This window comes from Bubalus bubalis, chromosome 4, assembly GCF_019923935.1.
Source record: "Bubalus bubalis isolate 160015118507 breed Murrah chromosome 4, NDDB_SH_1, whole genome shotgun sequence".
NCBI lineage: Eukaryota > Metazoa > Chordata > Mammalia > Artiodactyla > Bovidae > Bubalus > Bubalus bubalis.
The window spans coordinates 120,125,751-120,132,009 of NC_059160.1; the positions used below are offsets into that span (position 1 = coordinate 120,125,751).

At 40.0% G+C, this 6,259-nt stretch overlaps 1 pseudogene; it reads left to right on the plus strand.

The window, feature by feature from the left end:
• The first annotated feature begins 4,249 nt into the window (after window positions 1-4,249).
• On the plus strand, window positions 4,250-5,940 carry LOC112584361 (annotated as a pseudogene).
• Window positions 5,941-6,259: the final 319 nt, after the last annotated feature.

Here is a 6,259-nt window from a genome sequence, read left to right on the forward strand (position 1 = left end):
CACAGGAAAAACCATAGCCTTGACTAGACGGACCTTTGTTAGCAAAGAAATGTCTCTGCTTTTGAATATGCTATCTAGATTGGTCATAACTTTCTTTCCAAAGAGTAAGTGTCTTTTAATTTCATGGCTGCAGTCATTAAGAAGCAATAACGCCTCAGCCTCCTTTCCCTCTGCCACTGATATCCTGTAATATAGTCTGCCTCTGTAAATCTGCTTCTTACATTTTATATAAGTGGAATCACACAATGTTTGTTTCTCCAATCCTTTTTTTTTAATTAATTAGTTAATTTTGCTGTATCGAGTCTTAGTTGTGGCACAGGGATCTCTCATTGCACTGTCTCTGCTCTTCATTGCAGTGTGGGGTCTCAGTTGCTCCTCTGCATGTGGGATGTTAGTCCCCAATCAGGGATTGAACCAGAGTCCCCTGCATTGCAAGGTGGATTGTTAACCACTGGATCACCAAGGAAGTCCCCTATCCCTTTTTCCTACCTAGCAACTTAATCTTCAGTTCAACTCAGTTCAGGCACTCAGTAATGCCCAACTCTTTGTGACCTCATGTACAGCAGCATGCCAGGGTTCCCTGTCCATCAACTCCCTGACCTTGCTCAAACTCATGTCCTTTAAGTTGGTGATGCCATCCCCTTCTCCTCCTGCCCTCAATCTTTCCCAGCATCAGGGTACATTTGATAAGCCAGTTCTTCATATCAGGTGGCCAAACTATTGCAGTTTCAGTTTCAGCATCAGCCTTTCCAATGAATATTCAAGACTGATTTCTTTTAGGATTGACTGGTTGGATCTCCTTGCAGTTCAAGGGATTCTCAAGAATCTTCTCCAACACCACAGTATAAAAGCATCAGTTCTTTGGTGCTCAGTTTTCTTTATAGTCCAACTCTCACATCCCTACACGACAACTGGAAAAACCATAGATTTGACTAGATGGACAATTGTCAGTAAAATAATGTCTCTAATTTTTAATATGCTGTCAAGGTTGGTCATAGCTTTTCTTCCAAGGAGCAGGCATCTTTTAATTTCATGGCTGCAGTCTTTATCTACAGAGATTTGGGAGCCCCCCAAAATAAAAGTGTCTCACCATTTCCATTGTTTCCCCATCTATTTGCCATGAAGTGATGGGACTGGATGCCATGATATTAGTCTTTTTAATGTTGAGTCTTAAGCCAGCTTTTTCACTCACTTCTTTCATTTTAATCAAAAGGCTCTTTAGCTCCTCTTCACTTTCTGCCATAAGGGTGGTGTCATCTGCATATCTGAGGTTATTGATATTCCTCCCAGCAATCTTGATTTCAGCTTGTGCTTCAGCCAGCCCAGCATTTCCCATGATGTACTCTGCATATAGGTTAAATAAGCAGGGTGACAATATACAATCTTGACATACTCCTTTTCCTATTTGGAACCAGTCTGTTGTTCCATCTCTGATTCTGACTGTTGCTTCTTGACCTGAATACAGATTACTCACGAGGCAGAAAACATGGTCTGGTATTCCCATCTCTTGAAACATTTTCCTCAGTTTTTTTTGTGATCTACACAGTCAAAGGCTTTGGCACAGTCAATAAAGCAGAAGCAGATGCTTTTATGGAATTCTCTTGCCTTTTCTATGATCCAACAGATGTTGGGATTTTGAACATCTGGAAGTACATCGTATATGTACTGTTGAAGCCTGGTGTCAAGAATTTTTAACATTACTTTGCTAGTGTGTGAGATGAGTGCAATTGTATGGCCGTTTGAACTTTCTTTGGCATTTCCCTTCTTTGGGATTGGAATGAAAACTAACTTTTTCCAATCCTGCTGAGAATTCCAAATTTGCTGGCATATTGAATGCAACACTTTCATAGTATCATCTTTTAGGATTTGAAATAGCTCAACTGGAATTACACCGCCTCCACTAGCTTTGTTCATAGTGATGCTTCCTAAGGCCCACTTGACTTCACATTCCAGGATGTCGGGCTCTAGGTGAGTGATCACAACATCATGATTATCTTTGCCATGAATATATTTTTTATATAGTCTTTCTGTGTATTCTTGCCACATCTTCTTAATCTCTTCTTCTTCTGTTAGGTCCATACCATTTCTGTCCTTTATTGAGCCCATTTTTGCATGAAATGTTCCCTTGGTATCTCTAATTTTCTTAAAGAGATCTCTAGTCTTTCTCCTTCTATGGTTCTCCTCTATTTCTTTGCATTGATCACTGAGGAAGGCTTTCTTATCACTCCTTGTTATTCTTTGGAACTCTCCATTCAAATGGGCATTGATTTCCTTTTCTCCTTCATCTTTTGCTTCTCTTCTTTTTCAGTTACTTGTAAGGCTTCATCAGACAACCATTTTGCCTTCTTGCATTTCTTTTTCTTGGGGACGGTCTTGATTTCTGCCTCCTACACAATATCGTGAATCTGCATCCATAGTTCATCAGGCACTCTGTCTATCAGATCTAATCCCTTGAATCTGTTTCCCACTTCCACTGTATAATCATAAGGGATTTGATTTAGGTCATACCTGAGTGGCCTAGTGGTTTTCCCTACTTTTTTCAACTTAAGTCTGAATTTAGCAATAAGGATTTCATGATCTGAGCCATAGTCAGCTCCCGGTCTTGTTTTTGCTGACTATATAAAGCTTATCCATCTTTGGCTGCAAAGAATATAATCAATCTGATTTTGGTGTTGGACATCTGGCGATATCCATGTGTAGAGTCTTCTCTTCTGTTGTTGGAAGAGGGTGTTTGCTATGACCTGTGTGTTCTCTTGGCCAAATCCTGTTAGCCTTTGCCCTGCTTCATGTTTTACTTCAAGGCCAAATTTGCCTGTTACTCCTAATACTTCTTGACCTCCTACTTTTTGCATTCTAGTCCCCTATGATGAAAAGTACATATATATATAATATCATATATTCAGTTTAAGGTCTGTTTATTTCTCCTCTCATCTCCTACAGTTTTTGGCTTATGAATATGCTTGCTTTGTCATTGAATTATATATATATATATATATATATATACACACACACATAAATATATATATGTTAATAACAGTCATAACTTTATTATGCATTCTTGTTTTGTAATATATTAATAGTATTTTTTTCTGTAGGATTTTAATGTTTATATTAATGTCTGGACATATTATTCACCAAATTCTTGTGTATTTACTTATAAAATCAAAATTAAGTGTTAACATTTTTCATTACCCAAACTATGTGATTATGTAAGTAACCAAGAGCCAACACATCTCAAAATCTAAAATTAGAACAACAAAGATAAAAATCAAAGGTGAGTTGATGCTTGAATGTGATCAAGTAAATTACCATCTTTGAACATTTGTTTCCGTATTCCTGAAAGAGAGAAGAAATTACTAATTGACCAAAAAAAAGCACAAACTAAAAGTTGAGAATTATTATTATTTTTTATTCTATGGACTTAAACCTAGAAAATAAGGGGCTTCCCTGGTGGCTCAGATAGTAAAGAATTCACTTGTAATGCAGGAGACCTGAGTTCTATCCCTATGTCAGGAAGATCCCTTGGAGGAGGAAATGGCTACCCACTCCAATATTCTTGCCTGGAGAATCCAATGGACAGAGGAGCCTGGTGGGCTACAGCCCATGGGGTCACAAAAGTGTGGGACACGACTGAGAGACTATGCACAACACAAACCTGGAAGACAACGTCTCAGTTAGATCAGAGAAACTGCTCTGAAAAGGGAAAGGAGGAGTCAGAATGCATATGCATTTTGCAACAAAAACCAGGTAGTCAGACTGCGGGGAGCTGCCCGTGAGAACGGGGTCCTTTATCTAAAGGACACAGCTCTGGGAGCTGCCTCAGTCCTTGAGGGTTTGCTTGCAAACATAGCTCTCTGTCCCACCACCCCAGAGACTAGGTGACTATTTACTGCAGACACCTGGAGTTCTGGACAAACTTCTCATGCACAGGGAAATGTTATCTGGTGTAAGAGATAATAACAGGATGCCATTCCCATGCTCTCAAGATTTCTTGTGACTTTTTGTAAGATGTATAGGTCAACTAAGAAAAATGCTAACTGTCTTGTCTTTCTCATGCTCTCCTGTATAAATATAAGATGCTGAATAAAGTTGTGGTCAGACTGTGTCCCTTCGTGGAGACATGTCTGATCCTCTCGACCCCATCTTTGTTGTAGAATTCTTTTGCTGTAGTTTTCTTTCTCAGCCACACCATGCACATTCTCGGGACCTGATAGACTTTGCTGGCTGGCACCGGCAGGTGGCACCCGAACAGGGACTCGAGAATTGGAGTGCAAAGACAGCCGCTGCCTGCCAAGATTGAAGTAAGTAAAGAGGAATTCCTAATTAATTAAAGTAAAGGGCAGGGAGTGTTATTGTCGAGAGTAATACATCATGGGACAAGGCAATAGCTGCCAGTTATTTGTACATATGTTGAAAACTATGTTAAAAGGTAGGGTAATTCATGTAAATAAGTTACAGCTAGAGAAGTTTTTACTTTTTATAGAAGATGTTTGTCCTTGGTTTCCAGAAGAAGGAACAGTTAGTCTGGAAACTTGAAAGAAAGTAGGAAAACAATTACAGACATATTATTCCTTACATGGTCCCAATCGTGTCCCTGTGGATGCTTTCTCTTTGTGGATTCTCATAAGAGACTGTCTGAATCCTGAACATGAGGGACATAAGATTCAAATGGCCCTCAGGGATTCCACAGAACCCAAAGTTGCAGAGCCTTCCGCCCCTCCGCCTGAGCTGCTTTATGCTGTGCCTGAGGGAACAGCTTGTAAGGCTGGAGGGAATGATGATGTGTTAAGCTCTGATGAACAGGAAGAGTTAAATGAACAAGTGGCTCTGTACCATAGAGAGAATATGCCTTGGGAGATGATGGTTAGCATGCAAACCCCCTCAGGAAAAGGAGAATTAAAGCATTCAGGGCTTTCCGAAGAACAGCTGGAGAATTTAATTCAGAAGATTGTTATAGCAGTAAAAAAGGATGCACAGGGAGACTCCCACTCCAGCCAGCCTGTGCCTCCAGCATATCCTCCCTCGGTTCTTGCTGGGCTCGACCCACCTCCGCCTTTTGTAGAACCGCGGGAGCTTATATCTATCCCTGCTTCTTTGCCCAGTGAAAACATAAAAATTAGAAGTGAGATATTATTATCTCCTCTTCAACAAGCGATTAAGTGAGCTAATGAAGAAGGAGAATGTATTCCCAGGTTTTCAGGAATCTATCCAGTATTTGAAAATGCTCAACAGCAAAGGTATTATGAACTGTTGCCCTTTAAGCAACTAAAAGAGTTAAAAATGGCTTGTGCACAATATGGCCGACTGTGCCGTTTACTCAGGCTATTATAGAGGCTTTAGGAAATCAAAATCTGCCACCTAATGATTGGAAACAGGTTGCTTCGGCTTGTTTATCTGGAGGAGATTATTTACTATGGAAATCTGAGTTTGCTGAGCAGTGTGGGATCACAGCCGAATCAATTGGTGACAGGGACTGAACACCACTTATGAAATGATGGTGGGAGAGGGGGATTATCAAGACACTAATAATTGACTTAATTATTTGCTGGAGCCTACCCTCAGATTAGTGCTGCGGCTCTAAGAGCATGGAAAAAACTTCCAAATTCTGATAAAAAGACTGAAGATTTATCTAAAATTCTCCAGGGGCCAGATAAACCATATCAGGATTTTGTTGCCCACCTGCTTGAGGCAATTAGTAAAATGAAAGGGGATGAGCAGGCGGGAATGGTGTTGGCTAAACAGCTTGCTTATGAGAATGCCAATTCGGCTTGTCAAGCTGCCCTGAGACCTTACAGAAAAAAGGGAGGCTTATCCGATTATGTACTGATTTGTGCCGATATCGGCCCTTCGTATGTTCAAGGCATAACTTTGGCAGCGGCATTACAGGGAAAGACAGTCAAAGAAGTACTGTATCAGCAACAAAAGCGGGATAAGGGATAAAATTTTGCAATTTGCTCACTATCACCAATTTCTCTTTCCAAAAATCATTGTTTCTCAGCCCCTTGCTGATGCCCTAACTGTATTTACTGATGGCTCTTCTAATGGAATAGCTAGTCTGATTATACAAGACAATACTGCCGCCTGGCATACTAATTATAAGTCTGCTCAAGAAGTAGAACTATTTGCCATTTTTCAGGCTTTATTACAAATCTCTGTTCCATTTAATTTATATTATGACAGTCAATATATCATAAGAGCCTTAAACACTATTGAAACTGTTCCATTTATTGGTACTCTGAATTCTACTATCCAAACTCTT